The sequence below is a fragment of the Ranitomeya imitator genome, chromosome 2 (assembly GCF_032444005.1).
Source record: "Ranitomeya imitator isolate aRanImi1 chromosome 2, aRanImi1.pri, whole genome shotgun sequence".
Classification (NCBI taxonomy): Eukaryota; Metazoa; Chordata; class Amphibia; order Anura; family Dendrobatidae; genus Ranitomeya; species Ranitomeya imitator.
The window spans coordinates 637,604,657-637,629,342 of record NC_091283.1 but is presented as its reverse complement, the minus strand read 5'-3'; the positions used below and the strand labels follow the sequence as shown (position 1 = coordinate 637,629,342).

The window sequence follows — 24,686 nt, the reverse complement described above, 5'->3', positions numbered from 1 at the left end:
AAGGCAGCCCCCATAGGCATTACCTGTAATAAGGCAACACCCCCATATAGGCAGACACTGCAATAAGGCAGCACCCCCATAGGCAGACCCTGTAATAAAGCGGCAGACCCTGTAATAAGGCAGCACCCCATAGACAGACCCTGTAATAAGGAGGCAGATCCCCAAAGCTAGACCCTGTAATAAGGACCCCCCCTACAGACCCTGTAATAAGGCGGCAGATCCCCATATTCAGACCCTGTAATAAGGCAGCAGATCCCCAAAGCTAGACCCTGTAATAAGGACCCCCCATAGACAGACCCTGTAATAAGGTGGCAGATACCCATATTCAGACCCTGTAATAAGGAACCCCCCCATAGACAGACCCTGTAATAAGGCGGCAGCACCCATTAAAAAAAAAAAAAAAAATATTCGCCTCTATTCATCCTGGTTCCTGTGCTACTCCCGCTGATCTCCTGATTCTCCCTGCTCTGCACCAGAATGTAACTGCATCGGCGCTCTGCGTGCGCCGATATACTTACAGTAGCGTAGCTCCAGGTGGGCCCCATCAGAGTCCTGGGCCCAGGGCACCCGTACCCTCTGCCCCCTAGTAGCATAGCGTAGGGGGATCTCGAAGCAGGTCGCTGCTACAGCTAGTCTCAAATTACCCCCTGCTGATTCCCAAGCTTCTTTAAGAAAGGTGTCCATGTAAGAGGGTGGTGCTGTTATGGACAATAAGAAACACGCTGTCACTTTAAGAGGCTGCATCCCCTTGTCTGGTGTGATGGTATGTTCTGCTGTTCTCCCCTGCTCTTAGGTTTGCTATGAACTGGTCGGGGCTGTGTGCAGGGGTGGAGCTGAAGCAGCGTGTGGAGGGAAAGTTTCAGAGGGAACTGAGAGAACTTTGTGCTGTTCTGTCTGCAAGGAAGAGTCGTTGGCTGCAAGAAAGATTACACAGCTTGAGACGAACTGCGTTTGCTAAATAGACTTTCCCGGTTACAGCAAAGGGTGGGTGTTCTGTGCTGGTTTGTGAAGCCACGAAGATACTGAGAAGGGGACTTACGGTTTCCAGGAGCAAAGAGAAGACCACGCTTTGCAGAGCTGACAGGAATCCGTGCGCACCACCGTTTTGGACTTCGGGGGCCCCCTGGGACTTGACCTGTGTCCCCAACATCACCATGAGTTTGTTCCTGTTTGGTGCACCTGTTAGGGCCTAGTGCAGGCTTCAGTAGTTAGAGCACGGTAGCCGTGTGGCTTGCATAGTAAAGGCCAGGGAGTTTATATGCAGAGTAGCATCAATATATGTTTTATTGTGTAAAGTTGCTTGTGAGACAGATTCTGAGTTTGTAATTGTTGAAGCACTGTGCTATTTTACAGACAAGATAACTCATGTGCATTAACTTTTGCTATTGTAAACTCCTGTTTGCACCTTCCTTGTCCCTTCCATTCCCTGTCTCCCAATAAATCTATCCTTTGTTGTTTGCACCTCATCTTGTGTACAGTAGCCTTCCTGCACCGTGGTGGTCCCCCGGCCATCGCTTCATCTGCCTTTTTATCTAAGGGTCTAAGGGATCTTTAAGTGTACCCATATCCTCAAAGGGGAGGGCGAATTTTTGAGGCTTTGGCTACGGCAACATCCAGTTTAGGAGCTTTGTCCCAGGATGTGGACTCTTCCTCTTTGAAAGGATATTTCCTTTTAAGAGAAGGTACTGAGGAGTTTCTTCTGTCTGTTTTTTCCCCATTCCTTCTTTATTAGGGTTTGGACATTCAGGTTTAAAGGAAAAGCTCTCCGTTTTTTCTGTCCCAATCCCCCAAACATTATATCCTGCGCAGTTCTATCAGGACGAGGGTCTTCTACTCCCATAGTAGATCTCACAGCTTTCACTAGGGTATCTACTTCATCTAAGGGAAAGCAGTGGCGACCTGATTCTTCATCTGAGGAAGAGGAGGAGAAATCGGATCTATCCGAGTCAGCGTCTTCCAAGGTACAACGGTCAGATTGAGAGTATACCGCTTCCTTTTTTTTCCCCTTTACTAAGGGATGCAAAGGCACTTTGAACTTCTGATCTGATTACAAAGTTTAGTTCAGAGGCAAAATCTTCACATAACTGTTGGATACAGGAGTTACAAAGCTTTTTGTTCCAGGATACCGGCAAAGCTTTGTTACAAGTAGGACAGCACCTATTTTTCATTTTCCCGCTCTCTTTTCCTAGTAATTGAAGAGAAGGAACCCCATTAGAATAGAGAACTTTCTCGAAGATCACTTACCATTCAGATGCGGATGCAGGTACCGGTTCTGGAGGGGAGATAGGATGTTGTGGAGGAAGATCCAGGGATGGCGGCTTGCTCAGTGTAGCAGATCTGCTGTGCTGTGTAGAGTGGCTGCGGGACCCACTTCTGTCTTTGTCTTTAGGAAGCTCCAATTGCTATTTGTGGTGGCACTGGTGCTGCTGCCTAGGCTGCGGTTCCAGGTCTTGATGGTTGTCGCTGTCCTCCATGGTTTATAGGGGACTGTGTGCACTCTACCCCTTTTTAAATCTGCTACCACCTCCAGCATTTCCGGCCGCCCCCCCCCCTTCTGCGCCGCAACAGAAGGGGAGCGTTCTTACTGCGCATGCGCGCGCCTCAGGGACCCGGAAGCTCAGTTTTACTTCCGAAGCGGTGGCCATCTTTGTACACCTCTCAGAGTGAAAGAGTCCCGGAGTCCCGAGAGCCCCCATCTCCCTATTGTAGCGGTGGCAGTGCTCCCCCCGCTCACCCTGAAGAACCCATCGGTTCCAGCGGTGGCGGCCTCGAACACCAGACCAGCCGCGGCAGGAGCCTCCTCGCTGCCGGATTTCGACTGGCTAGCCCCGATCCCATATCGTCATCTGACACAATCTTCAAGCAGGTACCGCACTGAAGTTTCCCAGTTAGGGACAGGAAACCAACTGATGTGAGAAAGGTACCGCCCTTTTATCTGTAGGTTTCCTGTCTCTGAAGGGCAGATCCCCTCTCTCCGTGGTGCGGTCATGGGAGACTGAGAAAAATAAAGGGAACAATTAAACAATGGAATATAACTCGAAGTAAATCAAACTTCTGTGAAATCAAACTGTCCACTTAGGAAGCAACGCTGATTGACAATTTCACATACTTTTGTGGAAATGGAAGAGCCAACAGGTGGAAATTATTGCCAATTATCAAGACACTCAATAAAAGGAGTGGTTCTGCAGGTGGGGACCACAGACCACATCTCAATACCAATGCTTTCTGGCTGATGTTTTGGTCACTTTTGAATGTTGGTTGTGCTTTTACACTCGTGGTAGCAGGAGACGGACTCTACAACCCACACAAGTGGCTCAGGTAGTGCAGCTCATCCAGGATGGCACATCAATGTGAGCTGTGGCAAGAAGGTTTGCCGTGTCTGTCAGCGTAGTGTCCAGAGGCTGGAGGTGCTACCAGGAGACAGGCCAGTACACCAGGAGATGTGGAGGGGGCCATAGAAGGGCAACAACCCAGCAGCAGGACTGCTACCTCAGCCTTTGTGCAAGGAAGAACAGGAGAAGCACTGCCAGAGCACTGCAAAATGACCTCCAGCAGGCCACAAATGTGCATGTGTCTGCACAAACGGTCAGAAACCGACTTCATGAGAATGGTCTGAGTGCCCAACATCCAAAGATAGGGGTTGTGCTCACAGCCCAACACTGCAGGACGCTTGGCATTTGCCACAGAACACCAGGATTGGCAAATTCACCACTGGCGCCCTGTGCTCTTCACAGATGGAAAGTGATATGCTGCCTGCAACATCCTTCAGCATGACCGGTTTGGCAGTGGGTCAGTAATGGTGTAGGGTGGCATTTCTTTGAAGGTCCGCACAGCCCTCCATGTGCTCGCCAGAGGTAGCCTGACTGCCATTAGGTACCGAGATGAGATCCTCAGACCCCATGCTGGTGCTGTTGGCCCTGGGTTCCTCCTAATGCAGGACAATGCCAGACCTCATGTGGCTGGAGTGTGTTAGCAGTTCCTGCAAGATGAACGGATTGAAGCTATGGACTGGCCCACCCATTCCCCAGACCTGAATCTGATTGAACAAATCTGGGACATCATGTGTCTCGCACCATCCACCAACGAAACATTGTACCACAGACTGTCCAGGAGTTGGCGGATGCTTTAGTTCAGGTTTGGGAGGAGATCATCTGGCGCCTCATCAGGAGCATGCTTAGGCATTGTAGGGAGGTCATACAGGCACGTGGAGGCCACACACTACTGAGCTATACTAAAAGAAAAAAAGGTAGGCCTTATAAATGGGAATCACCACCAAGTCAATACCAAATCACAGCTTTATTGAACAAAATGTACATGCAAAAGGCAAAACACACTTAAAAACATTTAAAACAAGGGGATATAGGATAACCCCCTACTCACAAAAGCCCAAAATAAGGCCAAAAAAACCCGCACAGACCCAAACAAGGATCTTCCAGAGCGGGGACGTTAACGCGACCACTAAACGCGACACCTAAAAAGACATTGCGTTAGCGCAATCTACTAGCGCTAAATGGATTGCCCTAACGCAATGTGAACCTAGCCTTAGGGAAAAATAATAAAATAAAAAAAAAAATGTATTTATTTCCATTTTCCCGTTAAGGCTAGGGTTAGGGCTAGGGTTAGGGCTAGGGTTAGGGCTAGGGCTAGGGTTAGGGCTAGGGTTAGGGCTAGGGTTAGGGCTAGGATTACATTTACGGTTGGGATTAGAATTAGGGGTGTGTCAGGGTTAGGTGTGTGGTTAGGGTTACCGTTGGGATTAGGGTTAGGGGTGCGTTTGGATTAGGGTTTCAGGTAGAATTGGGGAGTTTCTACTGTTCAGGCACATCAGGGGCTCTCCAAACGCGACATGGCGTCCGATCTCAATTCCAGCCAATTCTGCATTGAAAAAGTAAAACCGTGCTCCTTCACTTCAGAGCTCTCCCGTGCGCTCAAACAGGGATTTACCCCAACATATGGGGTATCAGCGTACTCGAGACAAATTGGACAACTTTTTGGGTCCAAGTTCTCTAGTTATTCTTGGGAAACTAAAAATCATTTTTGTGGGAAAAAAAAAGGATTTTTTATTTTCACGGCTCTGCGTTGTAAACTGTAGTGAAACACTTGGGGGTTCAAAGTTTTCACAACACATCTAGATAAGTTCCTTGGGAGGTCTAGTTTCCAATATGAGGTCACTTGTGGGGGGTTTGTACTGTTTGGGTACATCAGGGGCTCTGCAAATGCAACGTGACGCCTGCAGACCAATCCATCTAAGTCTGCATTCCAAATGGCGCTCCTTCCCTTCCGAGCTCTGCCATGCGCCCAAACAGTGGTTCCCCCCCACATATTGGGTATCAGCGTACTCAGGACAAATTGGACAACAACTTTTGGGGTCCAATTTATTCTGTTACCCTTGTGAAAATACAAAACTGGGGGTTAAAAAATACATTTTTGCAAAAAAAAAAAATTATTTTCACGGCTCTGCGTTATAAACTGTAGTGAAACACTTGGGGGTTCAAAGCTCTCAAAACACATCTAGATAAGTTCCTTAGGGGGTCTAGTTTCCAAAATGGTGTCACTTGTGGGGGGTTTTAATGTTTAGGCACATCAGGGGCTCTCCAAACCAACATGGCGTCCCATCTTAATTCCAGTCAATTTTGTATTGAAAAGTCAAATGGCGCTCCTTCCCTTCCGAGCTCTGCTATGCGCCCAAAAAGTGGTTTACCCCCACATATAGGGTATCGTCGCACTCAGGACAAATTGCACAACAACTTTTGTGGTCTAATTTCTTCTTACCCTTGGGAAAATAAAAAATTGGGGGCAAAAAGATCATTTTTGTGAAAAAATATGATTTTTTTATTTTTACGGCTCTGCATTATAAACTTCTGTGAAGCACTTGTTGGGTCAAAGTGCTCACCACACATCTAGATAAGTTCCTTAAGGGGTCTACTTTCCAAAATGGTGTCAATTGTGGGGGTTTCAATGTTTAGGCACATCAGGGGCTCTCCAAACGCAACATGGCATCCCATCTCAATTCCAGTCAATTTTGCATTGAAAAGTAAAATGGCGCTCCTTCCCTTCCGAGCTCTGCCATGCGCCCAAACAGTAGTTTACCCCCACATATGGGGTATCAGCGTACTCCGGACAGATTGTACAACAACTTTTGGCATCCATTTTATCCTATTACCCTTGGTAAAATAAAACAAATTGGAGCTGAAATAAATTTTGTGTGAAAAAAAGTTAAATATTCATTTTTATTTAAACATTCCCAAAATTCCTGTGAAACCCCTGAAGGGTTAAACTTCTTGAATATGGTTTTGAGCACCTTGAGGGGTGCAGTTTTTAGAATGGTGTCATACTTGGGTATTTTCTATCATATAGACCCCTCAAAATGACTTCAAATGAGATGTGGTCCCTAAAAAAAAAAAAAATGGTGTTGTAAAAATGAGAAATTGCTGGTCAACTTTTAACCCTTATAACACCCTAACAAAAAAAAATTTTGGTTCCAAAATTGTGCGGATGTAAAGTAGACATGTGGGAAATGTTACTTATTAAGTATTTTGCATGACATATCTCTGTGATTTAAGGGCATAAAAATTCAAAGTTGGAAAATTGCGAAATTTTCAAAATTTTCGCCAAATTTCCATTTTTTTCACAAATAAACGCACGTTATATCGAATAAATTTTACCACTACCACGAAGTACAATATGTCATGAGAAAACAATGTCAGAATCGCCAAGATCTGTTAAAGCGTTCCAGAGTTATAACCTCATAAAGGGACAGTGGTCAGAATTGTAAAAATTGGCCCGGTCATTAACGTGCAAACCACCCTCGGGGCTTAAGGGGTTAAAAAGGTCCTCTGGGGTTATGTTGCTGCAGCAAGATCGGTGACGCTTCCCACAGGTTAAGAAGGGTCCCCAGGGCTCCCAAGGTGTATGGCAAGGATGGTGTATGCCAGCAAATAAGTGGAGGACACAGTTGTTAAGTCTTTACCTGGCTTTCTGGTAGAAGCAGTCCACAGTCCAGGATACCAGGCACGGGTGGTGATGTGGTCCTGCCGGCTTGAGGCAAAGGTGATACCTCTCCCAGGCGAGGTCCATAAGCCTTCCTACTCGCTCTAGTATGCGAGGTCCCTTCTGTCTAAATCTTGCTGGCAAAGTCCTCTCACTCCTGTCCTAGAACAGGTACCCGTATGATGGGCAGCTTGAGCCGTTTTACAGGGTCTCTATCACAACCCGGGCTCTTCAGGTGCTGCTTCATCTCTTTGTGTCGTGTGGGCAAGTAACATACAGTCTAATGCCCTCCAGTTCTGCTAAGTGTCCTAGAGCCCCACAAAAGTCTCGGGCTCCCAGTGCCCGTTTTCTGCGCTTCGGCTCTAAGGGTGCCTGGTCACAGTTCCCCTCTGAGCCCTTTTCCACTCCTGTGCTTCTTCCCTAAATTGCTCCACTACATGCAACAAACCCTCGCATTCTAGTCCTTTCCTAGAGCTGCAGCTCAGTCCTGGCTACACAGCTCCGTAGTCTGCTCTCTGCTTCAGAATTCCTTTCTCCTCAGTGTCTCTCTCCAACTTAACTCCTTGGTCTCCCTGTACAAACTAATTCCTCCTCCAGACCATAACACAAAGCTTAGGGAAGCTCCCCTGAATCCGGGTCCTGATCTTCCTCTTCTGGCCTAGATTCAGAATGTGTTGTGTGTAGGTGCTTACCTGGTAAAGGGAATCCTCCTTGCCTCCAAGCATGATATCGTCCTCCCCGAAAAGAAGGCAATATCACTAACAACCGGTTACCTGGGGTGTTACATTTACACAGTAAAATATTGATATTTGCAGATGATACAAAACTACGTAAAGCAGTCAATACAAGAGAAGATACTATTCTGCTACAGATGGATCTGGATAAGATGGAAACTTGGGCCGAGACGTGGCAGATGTGGTTTAACAATGATAAATGTAAGGTTATACACATGGGAAGAAGGAACCAATATCACCATTACACACTGACCACTGGTTAAATCTGACATGGAGAAGGACTTGGTGATCCTAGTTAATGATAAACTTACCTGGAGCAGCCAGTGCCAGGCAGCGGCTGCCAAGGCAAGCAGGATCATTGAGTGAATTAAAACACATGATGAGAGCATTATACTGCCTCTGTACAAATCCCTGGTTAGACCGCACATTGAGTACGGTGTACAGTTTTGGGTACCAGTGCTCAGGATGGAAATAATGGAACTAGAGCAAGTACAAAAGGAGGGCAACAAAATTAAAGGGGGTGGGGGGAAACTACAATACCTAGAGAGATTAGCAAAATTAGTATTTAGTCTAGGAAAAAAAAAAAAAAGGACGACTGAGGGGCGATCTAATAACCATGTGTAAGTATAGTGCCTTGTGAAAGTATTCGGCCCCCTGGAACGTTTCAACCTTTTCCCACATATCATGCTTCAAAACGTAAAGATACCAAATGTACGTTTTTGGTGAAGAAACAACAACAAGTGGAACACAATTGTGAAGTTGAACGAAATTTATTGGTCATTTTAAATTTTTGTGGAAATTCAAAAACTGAAAAGTGGGGCGTGCAATATTATTCGGCCCCTTTAACTTAATACTTTGTTGCACCACCTTTTGCTGCGATTACAGCTACAAGTCGCTTGGGGTATGTCAATCAGTTGTGTACATCGAGGGACTGAAATTCTTGCCCATTCTTCCTTGGCAAACAGCTCGAGCTCAGTGAGGTTTGATGGAGATAGTTTGTGAACAGCAGTTTTCAGCGCTTTCCACAGATTCTCGATTGGATTGAGGTCTGAACTTTGACTTGGCCATTCTAACACCTGGATACGTTTACTTGTGAACCATTCCATTGTAGATTTTGCTTTATGTTTGGGATCATTGTCTTGTTGGAAGACAAATCTCTGTCCCAGTCTCAGGTCTTTTGCAGACTCCAGCAGGTTTTCTTCAAGAATGGTCCTGTATTTGGCTCCATCCATCTTCCTGTCAATTTTAGCCATCTTCCCTGTACCTGCTGAAGAAAAGCAGGCCCAAACAATGCTGCTACCACCACCATGTTTGACAGTGGGGATGATGTGTCCAGGGTGATGAGCTATGCTGCCTTTACGCCAAACATCATTTGGCATTGTTGCCAAAAAGCACAATTTTGGATTCATCTGACCAGAGCACCTTCTTCCACATGTTTGGTGTGCCTCCTGTTGTGACCTGGTGGTCAGGACAATAATGGACCTGGTGGTTAAGAGCACATGGAATTACCTGATAGTTACTGATAACAAAAGGACGAGCTCTGGGACGTGGGAACTCTGCTGACCGCAATCCCTAATCCTATCAAACACACTAGAAGTAGCCGTGGATTGTGCCGAACGCTCCCTATGCAACTCGGCACAGTCTAAGAAACTAGCTAGCCCTGAAGATAGGAAAATAAAAGCCTACCTTGCCTCAGAGAAATTCCCCAAAGGAAAAGGCAGCCCCCCACATATAATGACTGTGAGTAAAGATGAAAATACAAACACAGAGATGAAATAGATTTAGCAAAGTGAGGCCCGACTTACTGAACAGACCGAGGATAGGAAAGGTTGCTTTGCGGTCAGCACAAAAACCTACAAAAAGACCACGCAGAGGGCGCAAAAAGACCCCCCGCACCAACTCACGGTGCGGAGGCGCTCCCTCTGCGTCCCAGAGCTTCCAGCAAGCAAGACAATAAAAATAGCAAGCTGGACAGAAAAATAGCAAACCAAAGAAATACAAGCAGGAACTTAGCTTCTGATGGGAAGACAGGTCACAAGAACGATCCAGGAGTGAACTAGACCAATACTGGAACATTGACAGGTGGCATGGAGCAAAGATCTAAGTGGAGTTAAATAGAGCAGCCAGCTAACGAATTAACCTTGTCACCTGTGGAAGGAAACTCAGAAACATCCACCAGAGGAAGTCCATGGACAGAACCAGCCGAAGTACCATTCATGACCACAGGAGGGAGCCCGACAACAGAATTCACAACAGCCTCCCAGATGGCTTGTTGCAAACTTTATATGACACTTTTTATGGATATCTTTGAGAAATGGCTTTCTTCTTGCCACTCTTCCATTAAGGCCAGATTTGTGCAGTGTATAATTGATTGTGGTCCTATGGACAGACTGTCCTACCTCAGCTGTAGATCTCTGCAGTTCATCCAGAGTGATCATGGGCCTCTTGGCTGCATCTCTGATCAGTCTTCTCCTTGTTTGAGATGAAAGTGTAGAGACCCGGCCGGGTCTTGGTAGATTTGCAGTGATATGGTGCTCCTTCCATTTCAATATGATCGCTTGCACAGTGCTCCTTGGGATGTTTAAAGATTTGGAAATCATTTTGTATCCAAATCCAGCTTTAAAACTTCTCCACAACAGTATCACGGACCTGCCTGTTGTGTTCCTTGGTCTTCATGATGATCTCTGTGCTTGAAACAGACCCCGAGACTATCACAAAGCAGGTGCATTTATACGGAGACTTAATTACACACAGGTGGATTATATTTATCATCATTAGGCATTTAGGACAACATTGGATCATTCAGAGATCCACAATGACCTTCTGGAGTGAGTTTGCTGCACTGAAAGTAAAGGGGCCGAATAATATTGCACTGCCCACTTTTCAGTTTTTGAATATTCACAAAAGTTTAAAATAACCAATAAATTTCGTTCAACTTTACAATTGTGTTCCACTTGTTGTTTCTTCACCAAAAATTTACATTTGGTATCTATGTTTGAAGAATGATATGTGAGAAAAGGTTGAAAAGTTCCGGGGCCCGGGGCACTGTATATAAGGGGACAATATCTCTCAGAGGATCTGTTTATACCAGTGAAGGTGACAGTCACAAGGGGGCATTTTCTGCGTCTGAAATAGAAGAGGATTCTTTACTGTTAGGGCAGTGAGAATCTGGAATTCCTTGCCTGAGGTGGTGGTGATGGCGAACTCAGTCGAGGGGTTCAAGAGAGGCCTGGATGTCTTCCTGGAGCGTAACAATATTGTATCTTGCAGTTATTAGGTTCTTTAGAAGGATGTAGATCTTGGGATTTATTCTGACGGAATAAAGGCTGAACTGTATGGACAAATGTCTTTTTCGGTCTTGCTAACTATGCTACTATGATACACCAAATGCATTAGTGAGATGTTGCAAGAGTGCATGCCAGACCGCCCATGTTTTTGGACAGTCCCAGAGACAATGAAAACTATCAGCTGGAGAATGTAAACATTTAGGGCGGGGGGAAAAAAAAAAAAAAAAAAAAAAAAAATCACCTGAGGGGGACATTTTACAATATATTGAATCTCTGGGGTGCTATATGCTCTATGAAATATCGAGAGTCATGGTTGTGTGACCATCATACGGTAACATGGAGTTAATACGTAATGTAGCTTTCAAGAGGTCGGTCACAAGAATGCCAAAAATGCCATATAAGTTTAGTTTCAGAAGGACATGGCTTTCTACACACACAATGCAGCTGCGACCCCCCATTCCCCCCTCTGCATTCCTCCACCTAAAGGCAAAGCCTAGAGCAGCGACACTGGGTAACTTGAAACTAGTGTGTGAGCAGGGTGTGGCTTTAAACTGCAGGTGACCAATCTTGCAAAGCCACCCGTTGTCCCTCCTCTCTCACTCAGGAATGCCTTTGAGCCTATCATTAACCAGCCCTTTAGTGATGTCACAAGCTCAGCAGTATACAAGTCACTATACTCTTAGCACAGCCTTCAGTCTTGGCCCGGGAAGCGATCTAACACCAGCTTGGCAAAGCTGTTCCATGCATCTGGATGTATTTATCCTCCTAAGCCACAGGCCAGACAAGATGATACCATGACAAACTGTAAGTATGCTCTTTTCTTTAATCCTATTTTATTTTGTAATCTAATGTATATTCAAATGGTCTCCTTTCTAATATATTTTTATACTTTGTAAACACTGCCTAATTTTTTGATGGAGTAAAATATTTAATTGCTAGCTTGTCTCTTCTGCTCTATAACGAACTGTGTCCTCTGACGTGAATTACGCTACTGATTTGGGTTGGCTCCGGAGCCATTAATCGGAGCTAGTGGCAGCACTTGTTCTGTGCGATTGGGAATCTTTGCAGCGATGTTGAAAATTATTGTTCCTGCCTGTGTGGGAGTAGTTATATTGCCCTTGCTGCACTGTGTCCAATAGCCAGTACATAGCAGGCAGCCTTTCTGGCGACTAATTACCCTAGGTGCAGTACCTAATCTGACCTGAGGGTAAGGGGGGCGCCGGAGAGCTGCAAGTTACAAACCGGAACTGGGAAGTGGGATATAGATAAATCCCCTTCAGAAGGAACCAGAGGCAACCAAACAACCCCAGTTCGTGACAAATTGGTGTGAGTAGGGGGGCGATAAAGAGATCCATGACAGTGTTGGCAGCACGGTGTGAACCATGACAGAAAGTAAAGCCAAACAGTCTATATTTAACCCCTTTAACCCAAAAGGTGGTTTGCACGTTAATGACCGGGCCAATTTTTAAAATTTTGACCACTGTCCCTTTATGAGGTTATAACTCTGGAACGCTTCAACGGATCCCAGTGATATTGAATTTTTCTCGTGACATTGTACTTCATGATAGTAGTGAAATTTAGTTGATATTACCTGCGTTTATGTGTAAAAAAAAGGAAATTTGGCGAAAATTTTGAAAATTTTCGCAACGCTACAACTTTAAATTTTTATGCCATTAAATCACAGAGTTATGTCACACAAAATACTTAATAAGTAACATTTCCCACATGTCTACTTTACATCAGCACAATTTTGGAACCAACATTTTTTTTGTTAGGGAGTTAAGGGTTAAAAGTTGACCAGTAAAATTTTTTCTTCTTTTAACCCCTCTCTGACCTTAGACGTACTATCCCATCGAGGTGCCCTGGGCCTATCTGACCCTCGACGGGATAGTACGTCATAGCGATCGGCCACGCTCACGGGGGGAGCGCGGCCGAGTGTCAGCTGCCTATCGCAGCTGACATCCGGCACAATGTGTCAGGAGCGGTCATGGACCGCCCCCGGCATATTAACCCCCTGCACACCGCGATCAAACATGATCGCGGTGTGCCAGCAGTATAGGGAAGCGTCGCGCAGGGAGGGGGCTCCCTGTGGGCTTCCCTGAGACCCCCGCAGCAACGCGATGTGATTGCGTTGCTGCGAGGGTCTCTTTACCTCCCTCCCTGTAGCAGGCCCGGATCCAAGATGGCTGCGGCATCCAGGTCCTGCAGGGAGGGAGGTGGCTTACCAAGTGCCTGCTCAGAGCAGGCGCTTGGTAAGCCTACAAAGCTCTCAGACAGATCGGTGATCTGACCGAGTGCTGTGCACACCGTCAGATCAGCGATCTGTGATATCCCCCCCTGGGACAAAGTAAAAAAAAAAAAAAAAAAAAAAATATTCCTAAAAAAACCCCAACGCTTTATTCTCATACCGCCAAACAAAAAGTGGAATAACACGCGATCAAAAAGACAGATAAATAACCATGGTACCGCTGAAAACGTCATCTTGTCCCACAAAAAACGAGCCGCCACACAGCATAAGTGAAAAAATAAAAAAGTTATAGTCCTCAGAATAAAGCGATGCAAAAATAATTATGTTTTCTGTAAAATAGTTTTTATCGTATAAAAGCACCAAAACATAAAAAAAATGATATAAATGAGGTATCGCTGTAATAGTACTGACCCGAAGAATAAAACTGCTTTATCCATTTTACCAAACGCGGAACGGTATAAAAGCCTCCCCCAAAAGAAGTTCATGAATAGCTGGTTTTCGGTCATTCTGCCTCACAAAAATCGGAATAAAAAGCAATCAAAAAAGGTCACGTGCCCGAAAATGTTAATAAAAACGTCAACTCGTCCCGCAAAAAACAAGACCTCACATGACTCTGGACTCAAATATGGAAAAATTATAGCTCTCAAAATGTGGTAATACAAAAAATATTTTTTGCAATAAAAAGCGTCTTTCAGTGTGTGATGGCTGCCAATCGTAAAAATCTGCTAAAAAACCCACCATAAAAGTAAATCAAACCCCCCTTCATCTCCCCCTTAGTTAGGGAAAAATAAAAAAAATTAAAAAAATGTATTTCCATTTTCCGGCTAGAGCTAGGGTTAGGGTTGGGGCTAAAGTTAGGGTTAGGGTTTAGATTACACTTATGGTTGGGAATAGGGTTGGGATTAGGGTTAGGGGTGTAGAAATCCAAAAAGAGAAAAACCGCACCCTATGTCCAAACAGCTTCCATTCGCATATTGGCGCAAGTCAATGCCAAGGGGTCCAGCCCGGCTGCAAGTCCATATCCCAGAATAGAAGAAAGACAGCGCCACAATGGTCAGTGATGAAGACCTTACGTGTTTAATCTGCCTCCTGCGGTGACGTTTCGTTACAATAACCTTTATCAAGCACAGTGTAACACATGTTCCAACCACCATTATATACAAACTAGATTGCTGCCCGATTCTAACGCATCGGGTATTCTAGAATATGCATGTCCCCGTAGTATATGGACAATGATTCCAGGATTTGCGGCAGACTGTGCCCGTCGCTGATTGGTCGAGGCAACCTTTATGACATCATCGTCGCCATGGCAACCATTATGACATCATCGTCGTTGTGCCCGTCGCTGATTGGTCGAGGCAACCATTATGACATCATCGTCACTGTGCCCGTTGCTGATTGATTGGTCGAGGCCGCCAGGCCTCGACCAGAGACGTGGGATTTCCCGGACAGAAAGACTGACAGACAGAGACGGAAAAACCCTTAGACAAAATATATATATTTTGTCTAAGGGTTTTTCCGTCTGAGATATATATATATATATGTATATATGTATATATGTATATATGTATGTATGTATGTATGTATGTATGTATGTATGTATGTATGTATGTATGTATGTATGTATGTATGTATGTATGTATGTATGCATGTATGTATGCATGCATGCATGCATGCATGTATGTATGCATGCATGCATGCATGCATGTATGTATATATATATATATATATATATATATATATATATATATATATATATATATATATATATATATATAGCACCACCCCCTATTTAGCGGTACACCAATAGGGATACAGCACCATACTGAAAAAAGACATACATATAAATACATATCAAAATCACATTACAAATACTTTAACAATGACAATATCTAATCTAACAAAGGTCTACTAGCTCCGATCGCTCTAATGTCAGAAATCCAGCCCACAATAGCACAGAAAGCTTCCCCACCTTACAGTTGTAAACAAATGACGTTCCTCCAACAGACATGCAGCATTCCCCGTAACCAGGATACCAGCCAACCCCCAAGATGACCTCAGAACGGCTGCTGTCCAATCATATTCACAGTTCCTTGTCATGTGATCGCAAAAGTTCCAGCATACAGAGTGCATTACTGCGCAGGTCCAGTCCTCTCTCCTTGTTGTCCTGACGAAAATATCCACTGCGCCTGACTGAAACGGTGTTCGTGTGGGACCAAATCAAGAGCGGTACTGCGCAGGCTCCAAGTCCTCACCAAGCGCTCGTATACTTTGAAAGGCAGAGGCAGCAGTGCACATGTCCCACATAACTCGGGTGCATCGTAGAATAATCAGATATCTGCAGATGTACTTTACTAATGTCTTTACTTCCACAGTAATAGAGAATCCAGCAGCGCAAGAGTCTGTTAGCATTAAACCTGGAAACTCATGATAAAGAAGCAATGATGGCAAGAATGCTAATTAAAAAAAAAAAAAAAAAGGGCACAGGCAAATCTATATAGAACAGCACCAACACATCAATAATAAATATAAGCATATATATGTATATATAGAGAAATCGAGCATTTATCATATCACAATCTTATACATATAAAAAACACTTATCTCATTATACGATGTGGATAAAAGGCTAAGGAGATATTATACATGTCTGTAACCATACCAACATAACCAATAGTCTTCTCTCAAGGAAAAAGGCAACAAAATGATGAAGGAAAAAAGGAAAGAAAAGGGGTATAGCAGCACATTTTCAAAAGTGAAGAACACTATTGCATATAGAGGAGAACGTCTATTATATATAGTCCAAATTACTTGGTCGGCTGAACTCCCAAAGCGAGCATTCATCAATACAAATAGAGTAAGTATACTACAGCTCATAAAGAATGAGACTCCTAAAACCAGAATAGAAAAGTATATAACATAGTTAAAAACAATATACTAAAAAGGATACTGCAGAGAATATAAAACGGATGCTAAAGACAACAGCTCTGTTGGTACTCTATGTTCATTCCCCTAGGATGCAGGGTGTCAAGCTCAAAAATCCATCTCAGTTCTTTTCTCTTCAAAAGTGCAATACGGTCTCCACCCCGTCGCATCACCGGTACATCATCAATAACTCTGTATCTTAATTGGTTGACTGACCCATTTCGTGAAAATGTCTCGGTACAGGTAGTTCCAATATTTGAGTCCTAATTGTACTCTTGTGTTTGCTGATCCTAGCCTTGACCTCCATTGTGGTCTCCCCCACATAGAAGAGACCACAAGGGCAGGTCAAGACATATATCACAAAATTGCTCCTACATGTGTACCGTTTCCTGATCTCATATCTTTTACCGGTATAAGGATGACAAAACGAAGCCCCCTTAATCATATTACTGCAAGATGCACAGCCTAGGCACGGAAAGTTGCCAAGACTAGGTTGGCTCAATGTCATTTGTAGGTCTCTCTTGGAACTCCCAATATCAGATAAAACCAATTCATCTCTCAAGTTCTTATTCCTCCTATAAGAAAACAATGGAGGTGTTTGAAATCCGGCAACATTAGTGTGGCCCCTGCTCAACAAAGGCCAATGCCTACGTATAATGTCTGAGACACTAGAACTCATGCCACCATAAGTGGTTACAAAAGGGATTCTTTTATTCGACTCAACCCTTTCTTTAGGGGCCAAAAGATCTTCACGTCTAACGGTCAAAGCCCGCTGTTTAAATTTCTCAAGGTCTACCCTCGAGTAACCCCTTGATAGAAATTTCCGGCACATTTCTTCTAATCTATCATCGATACGAGTTTCACATGACACAATCCTCCTCACCCTCAACAGTTGGCTCCAGGGCAGTGACTCAACCATCCTACGTGGGTGTGCGCTAGAAAAATGCAAGAGGTTATTCCTATCCGTTTCTTTAACATAAAGAACCGTACACGTCTGCGGTCAGTGTGACGCTCGCTGGCTCCGGCATGGCTCCGGATTGTGCACGGTTCATCCTGGCGCTGCTGGAGTTCATCCTGGGGAGGAATTTTTTTCTCTTCGGTGATTATTTCCTGCAGCGCCGCGGGACAGCCATGGGGTCCAATGTGGCCCCCACTTATGCTAACATCTATATGGCTGTCTTGGAGGGCGAACACGTGTACGGTTCGTGTTTTTGGGGTCATGTTAGGGGCTGGCGGCGTTACATTGATGACATTTTCCTGGTATGGGATGGTGACAGGGATGATCTTGATCTTTTTCCATTATTTGAACAATATACATCCTGGTCTCGGATTCACTATGGATTGTTCTCAGGATAAGATGCAATTTCTTGACACCTGTGTATACAAGTCTGGAGGGTGTTTACATACGGATCTTTATGTTAAAGAAACGGATAGGAATAACCTCTTGCATTTTTCTAGCGCACACCCACGTAGGATGGTTGAGTCCCTTCCCTGGAGCCAACTGTTGAGGGTGAGGAGGATTGTGTCATGTGAAACTCGTATCGATGATAGATTACAGGTCCTTCTCAAAAAATTAGCATATAGTGTTAAATTTCATTATTTACCATAATGTAATGATTACAATTAAACTTTCATATATTATAGATTCATTATCCACCAACTGAAATTTGTCAGGTCTTTTATTGTTTTAATACTGATGATTTTGGCATACAACTCCTGATAACCCAAAAAACCTGTCTCAATAAATTAGCATATCAAGAAAAGGTTCTCTAAACGACCTATTACCCTAATCTTCTGAATCAACTAATTAACTCTAAACACATGCAAAAGATACCTGAGGCTTTTATAAACTCCCTGCCTGGTTCATTACTCAAAACCCCCATCATGGGTAAGATTAGCGACCTGACAGATGTCAAGAAGGCCATCATTGACACCCTCAAGCAAGAGGGTAAGACCCAGAAAGAAATTTCTCAACAAATAGGCTGCTCCCAGAGTGCTGTATCAAGGCACCTCAATGGTAAGTCTGTTGGAAGGAAACAATGTGGCAGAAAACGCTGTACAACGAGAAGAGGAGACCGGACCCTGAGGAAGATTGTGGAGAAGGACCGATTCCAGACCTTGGGGAACCTGAGGAAGCAGTGGACTGAGTCTGGTGTGGAAACATCCAGAGCCACCGTGCACAGGCGTGTGCAGGAAATGGGCTACAGGTGCCGCATTCCCCAGGTAAAGCCACTTTTGAACCATAAACAGCGGCAGAGGCGCCTGACCTGGGCTACAGAGAAGCTGCACTGGACTGTTGCTAAGTGGTCCCAAGTACTTTTTTCTGATGAAAGCAAATTTTGCATGTCATTCGGAAATCAAGGTGCCAGAGTCTGGAGGAAGACTGGGGAGAAGGAAATGCCAAAATGCCTGAAGTCCAGTGTCAAGTACCCACAGTCAGTGATGGTGTGGGGTGCCATGTCAGCTGCTGGTGTTGGTCCACTGTGTTTCATCAAGGGCAGGGTCAATGCAGCTAGCTATCAGGAGATTTTGGAGCACTTCATGCTTCCATCGGCTGAAATGCTTTATGGAGATGAAGATTTCATTTTTCAGCACGACCTGGCACCTGCTCACAGTGCCAAAACCACTGGTAAATGGTTTACTGACCATGGTATTACTGTGCTCAATTGGCCTGCCAACTCTCCTGACCTGAACCCCATAGAGAATCTGTGGGATATTGTGAAGAGAAAGTTGAGAGACGCAAGACCCAACACTCTGGATGAGCTTAAGGCCGCTATTGAAGCATCCTGGGACTCCATAACATCTCAGCAGTGTCACAGGCTGATTGCCTCCATGCCACGCCGCATTGAAGCAGTCATTTCTGCCAAAGGATTCCCGACCAAGTATTGAGTGCATAACTGAACATTATTATTTGTTGGTTTTTTTGTTTGTTATTAAAAAACACTTTTATTTGATTGGATGGGTGAAATATGCTAATTTATTGAGACAGGTTTTTTGGGTTATCAGGAGTTGTATGCCAAAATCATCAGTATTAAAACAATAAAAGACCTGACAAATTTCAGTTGGTGGATAATGAATCTATAATATATGAAAGTTTAATTGTAATCATTACATTATGGTAAATAATCAAATTTAACACTATATGCTAATTTTTTGAGAAGGCCCTGTAGAAGAAATGTGCCGGAAATTTCTATCAAGGGTTTACTCGAGGGCTTTGACCGTTAGACGTGAAGATCTTTTGGCCCCTAAAGAAAGGGTTGAGTCGAATAAAAGAATCCCTTTTGTAACCACTTATGGTGGCATGAGTTCTAGTGTCTCAGACATTATACGTAGGCATTGGCCTTTGTTGAGCAGGGGCCACACTAATGTTGCCGGATTTCAAACACCTCCATTGTTTTCTTATAGGAGGAATAAGAACTTGAGAGATGAATTGGTTTTATCTGATATTGGGAGTTCCAAGAGAGACCTACAAATGACATTGAGCCAACCTAGTCTTGGCAACTTTCCGTGCCTAGGCTGTGCATCTTGCAGTAATATGATTAAGGGGGCTTCGTTTTGTCATCCTTATACCGGTAAAAGATATGAGATCAGGAAACGGTACACATGTAGGAGCAATTTTGTGATATATGTCTTGACCTGCCCTTGTGGTCTCTTCTATGTGGGGGAGACCACAATGGAGGTCAAGGCTAGGATCAGCAAACACAAGAGTACAATTAGGACTCAAATATTGGAACTACCTGTACCGAGACATTTTCACGAAATGGGTCAGTCAACCAATTAAGATACAGAGTTATTGATGATGTACCGGTGATGCGACGGGGTGGAGACCGTATTGCACTTTTGAAGAGAAAAGAACTGAGATGGATTTTTGAGCTTGACACCCTGCATCCTAGGGGAATGAACATAGAGTACCAACAGAGCTGTTGTCTTTAGCATCCGTTTTATATTCTCTGCAGTATCCTTTTTAGTATATTGTTTTTAACTATGTTATATACTTTTCTATTCTGGTTTTAGGAGTCTCATTCTTTATGAGCTGTAGTATACTTACTCTATTTGTATTGATGAATGCTCGCTTTGGGAGTTCAGCCGACCAAGTAATTTGGACTATATATAATAGACGTTCTCCTCTATATGCAATAGTGTTCTTCACTTTTGAAAATGTGCTGCTATACCCCTTTTCTTTCCTTTTTTCCTTCATCATTTTGTTGCCTTTTTCCTTGAGAGAAGACTATTGGTTATGTTGGTATGGTTACAGACATGTATAATATCTCCTTAGCCTTTTATCCACATCGTATAATGAGATAAGTGTTTTTTATATGTATAAGATTGTGATATGATAAATGCTCGATTTCTCTATATATACATATATATGCTTATATTTATTATTGATGTGTTGGTGCTGTTCTATATAGATTTGCCTGTGCCCTTTTTTTTTTTTTTTTTTTAATTAGCATTCTTGCCATCATTGCTTCTTTATCATGAGTTTCCAGGTTTAATGCTAACAGACTCTTGCGCTGCTGGATTCTCTATTACTGTGGAAGTAAAGACATTAGTAAAGTACATCTGCAGATATCTGATTATTCTACGATGCACCCGAGTTATGTGGGACATGTGCACTGCTGCCTCTGCCTTTCAAAGTATACGAGCGCTTGGTGAGGACTTGGAGCCTGCGCAGTACCGCTCTTGATTTGGTCCCACACGAACACCGTTTCAGTCAGGCGCAGTGGATATTTTCGTCAGGACAACAAGGAGAGAGGACTGGACCTGCGCAGTAATGCACTCTGTATGCTGGAACTTTTGCGATCACATGACAAGGAACTGTGAATATGATTGGACAGCAGCCGTTCTGAGGTCATCTTGGGGGTTGGCTGGTATCCTGGTTACGGGGAATGCTGCATGTCTGTTGGAGGAACGTCATTTGTTTACAACTGTAAGGTGGGGAAGCTTTCTGTGCTATTGTGGGCTGGATTTCTGACATTAGAGCGATCGGAGCTAGTAGACCTTTGTTAGATTAGGTATAGTCATTGTTAAAGTATTTGTAATGTGATTTTGATATGTATTTATATGTATGTCTTTTTTCAGTATGGTGCTGTATCCCTATTGGTGTACCGCTAAATAGGGGGTGGTGCTATTTGTATATAATGGTGGTTGGAACATGTGTTACACTGTGCTTGATAAAGGTTATTGTACCGAAACGTCGCCGCAGGAGGCAGATTAAACACGTAAGGTCTTCATCACTGACCGTTGTGGCGCTGTCTTTCTTCTATTCTGGGATAGGGTTAGGGGTGTGTCTGGGTTAGAGGTGTGGTTAGGGTTACCGTTGGGATTAGGGTTAGGGGTGTGTTTGGATTAGGGTTTCAGTTATAATTGGGGGTTTTTCACTGTTTAGGCACATCAGGGGCTCTCCAAACGCAACATGGCGTCCGATCTCCATTCTAGCCAATTCTGCGTTGAAAATGTAAAACAGTGCTCCTTCACTTCCGAGCTCTCCCATGTGCCCAAACAGGGGTCCCCCCCCCACATATGGGGTATCAGCGTACTCAGGACAAATTGGACAACAATGTTTGGGGTCCAATTTCTCCTGTTACCCTCAGGAAAATACAAAACTGGGGGCTAAAAAATAATTTTTGTGGGAAATTTTTTTGTTTTATTTTTACGGCTCTGTATTATAAACTTCTGTGAAGCCCTTGGTGGGTCAAAGTGCTCACCACACATCTAGATAAGTTCTTTAGGGGGTCTACTTTCCAAAATGGTGTCACTTGTGGGGGGTTTCAATGTTTAGGCACATCAGTGGTTCTCCAAATGCAACATGGTGTCCCATCTCAATTCCTGTCAATTTTGCATTGAAAAGTCAAATTGCCCTCCTTCGCTTCCGAGCTCTGTCATGCGCCCAAACAGTGGTTTACCCCCACATATGTGGTATCAGCGTACTCAGGACAAATTGTACAACAACTTTTGGGGTCCATTTTCTCCTTTTACCCTTGGTAAAAAAACAAATTGGAGCTGAAGTAAACTTTGTGAAAAGAGTTAAAATGTTCATTTTTATTTAAACATTACAAAAATTCCTGTGAAACACCTGAAGGGTTAATAAACTTCTTGAATGTGGTTTTGAGCACCTTGAGGGGTGCAGTTTTTAGAATGGTGTCACACTTGGGTATTTTCTATCATATAGACCCCTCAAAATGACTTCAAATGAGATGCGGTCCCTAAAAAAAAAAAATGGTGTTGTAAAAATTAGAAATTGCTGGTCAACTTTTAACCCTTATAACACCCTCACCAAAAAAAATTTTGGTTCCAAAATTGTGCTGATGTAAAGTAGACATGTGGGAAATGTTACTTATTAAGTATTTTGTGTAACATATCTCTGATTTAATTGCATAAAAATTCAAAGTTGGAAAATTGCGAAATTTTCCAAATTTTCGCCAAATTTCTGATTTTTTCACAAATAAACGCAGGTAATATCAAATAAAATTTTACCACTATCATGAAGTACAATATGTCACGAGAAAATGTCAGAATCACCAGGATCCGTTGAAGCGTTCCAGAGTTATAATGGAACAGTGGTCAGAATTGTAAAAATTGGCCTGGTCTTTGACGTGCAAACCACCCTTGGGGGTAAAGGGGTTAAATATAGGGACCACATCACATTTGAAGTCACTTTGAGGGGTCTATATGATAGAAAATAACCAAGAAAATCACCAAGTGTGACACCATTCTAAAAACTGCACCCCCCAAGGTGCTCAAAACCACATTCAAGAAGTTTATTACGTTTATTAACCCTTCAGATGTTTCACAGGAATTCTTGGAATGTTTAAAAAAAAAAAAAAAAATATATATATATATATATATATATATATATATATATATATATATATATATATATATATATATATAGATCTATAGATATACATATAGATAGAATATATATATATATATACAGAGAGAGAGAGAGAGAGAGAGAGAGAGAGAGAGATATTTATATTTAGGTACCATGTTAGCCAATGGATAGAAAAATATTTAGAATTGAGAGTCATCAGTGGTTGATACCATCTTTTCAGTTAGCCATTAAATGGTAACAAACTGCAAGCTTTCGAGACTACTCAGGTCTCTTCATCAGGCATAGACTAAAAGAAATTCTGGTGAATCACATATTTATGCACAACACATCACAGAAAAAAAAAAAAAAACATGGATAAGACAGGTGACATGAAGCAGAATTACCATGAGTGATAAACAGTTATGTCCATAAATATTGAACCAGTTCTTAGATAAGGAATGTTTTATTGTCCTCTCATTGGGGTCTGGTTCTGTTGTGATGACCCCACATGGTCCAAGGGGCAAATTCCTTAGTTCCTTAGTTGATGTAAAAAGACAAATCCATGCGACACTTTCATTCCTGCACTAAGACAGTCAAACGTCATCATCAGTTTATATTCCCATATTCTCCTGTGTCTCAGATTTGAAGTTACCTTTTAAAACAAGGAATTTCATGTCCATGGTGCTATGATCGGGGAGACAAATGTTTAGCCACAGGCAGATCCATTCTTTTTTCTCTTATTGTGTGGCGGTGAGAATTAATTCTTGTTCTAAGCTTTTGCCCCGTCTCCCCCACATACAGACCCCCAGTTGGACATTTAGTACAAATAATTAGGTACACCACATTAGAAGTGACGCAGCTGAAAGTACCTGCTGGTATCTTGTAGTCCTGATGGGAATTGAGGATCTTTATCTTGTCTGTGGTCACTAGAAATGGACAGGTTTTAAATTTTTTCTGATTGCAAGGAAAGGTTCCTGTAACGGTTGGAGAGGACAGGGAGCTTTTGACAATGATGCTTCTTAGATTTGGGGGCTGTCTAAAACACAGTAGTTGGGGAGTCTGGAAAAATGAATTGTAAGCGGGCATCTTTTTGTAGTGAAGGTTGTAATTTCCGTGCAGCTCCCCTTAGCACCTCCAGATTTGGATTGTAGGTGACTACTAGAGGTACCCAGTTATTTTCTTCTTTAGGTTTTTAATGTAGCAGGTGATTCCTTGATATTCTGGTGGCTCTTGTAATCTGGTTTTCAATTGTTCTTGGATGGTAGCCCTGATTCAAAAAGGTCTTTCTGAGGCGACCAAGGTGTTCATCCCTATCCATTGGATTGGAACATATACGATTGTATCTGATAGCTTGGCTGTAGACAATAGAGTTTGTGTGTTTTGGATGGAAACTGTCCCATTTAAAAAAGGTATGTTGGACAGTCGATTGGTTTCTGATACAGGGATGTCTATTTCATTGTTCTGCAGCTTAATGGTGGTGTCCAAAAAACTTAATTTCAGTGCAGGAGTAGTTGAGTGTCAATTTGATGGTAGGATGAAATTGATTAAACTGTCCATGGAACGTCTTCAGCTGTGGCTCAGACTCCGTCCAGATGATTAAAAAAGTCATCAATGTAGTGGTAGTAGGCCAGAGGCCTGATGGGAGAGGAGGACAAAAAGTAACTTTCAAGCTTGGCCATGAAAAG

At 43.3% G+C, this 24,686-nt stretch overlaps 1 protein-coding gene across 2 annotated transcripts in view; it reads right to left on the bottom strand.

Moving 5' to 3' along the window:
- LOC138665325 (zona pellucida sperm-binding protein 1-like) overlaps window positions 1-24,686 on the bottom strand; it is a 158,724-nt gene that overhangs the window by 73,178 nt on the left and 60,860 nt on the right. Inside the window, exon 1 of one of the 2 annotated variants that reach the window (XM_069752702.1) lies at window positions 15,232-15,330. The exons of the other annotated variant lie outside the window; for it this stretch is intronic. The gene's annotated coding sequence lies outside the window, so the exon portion shown is untranslated. Of the gene's footprint in view, window positions 1-15,231; window positions 15,331-24,686 lie in introns of those variants that run through there. 2 annotated transcript variants of the gene reach the window in all.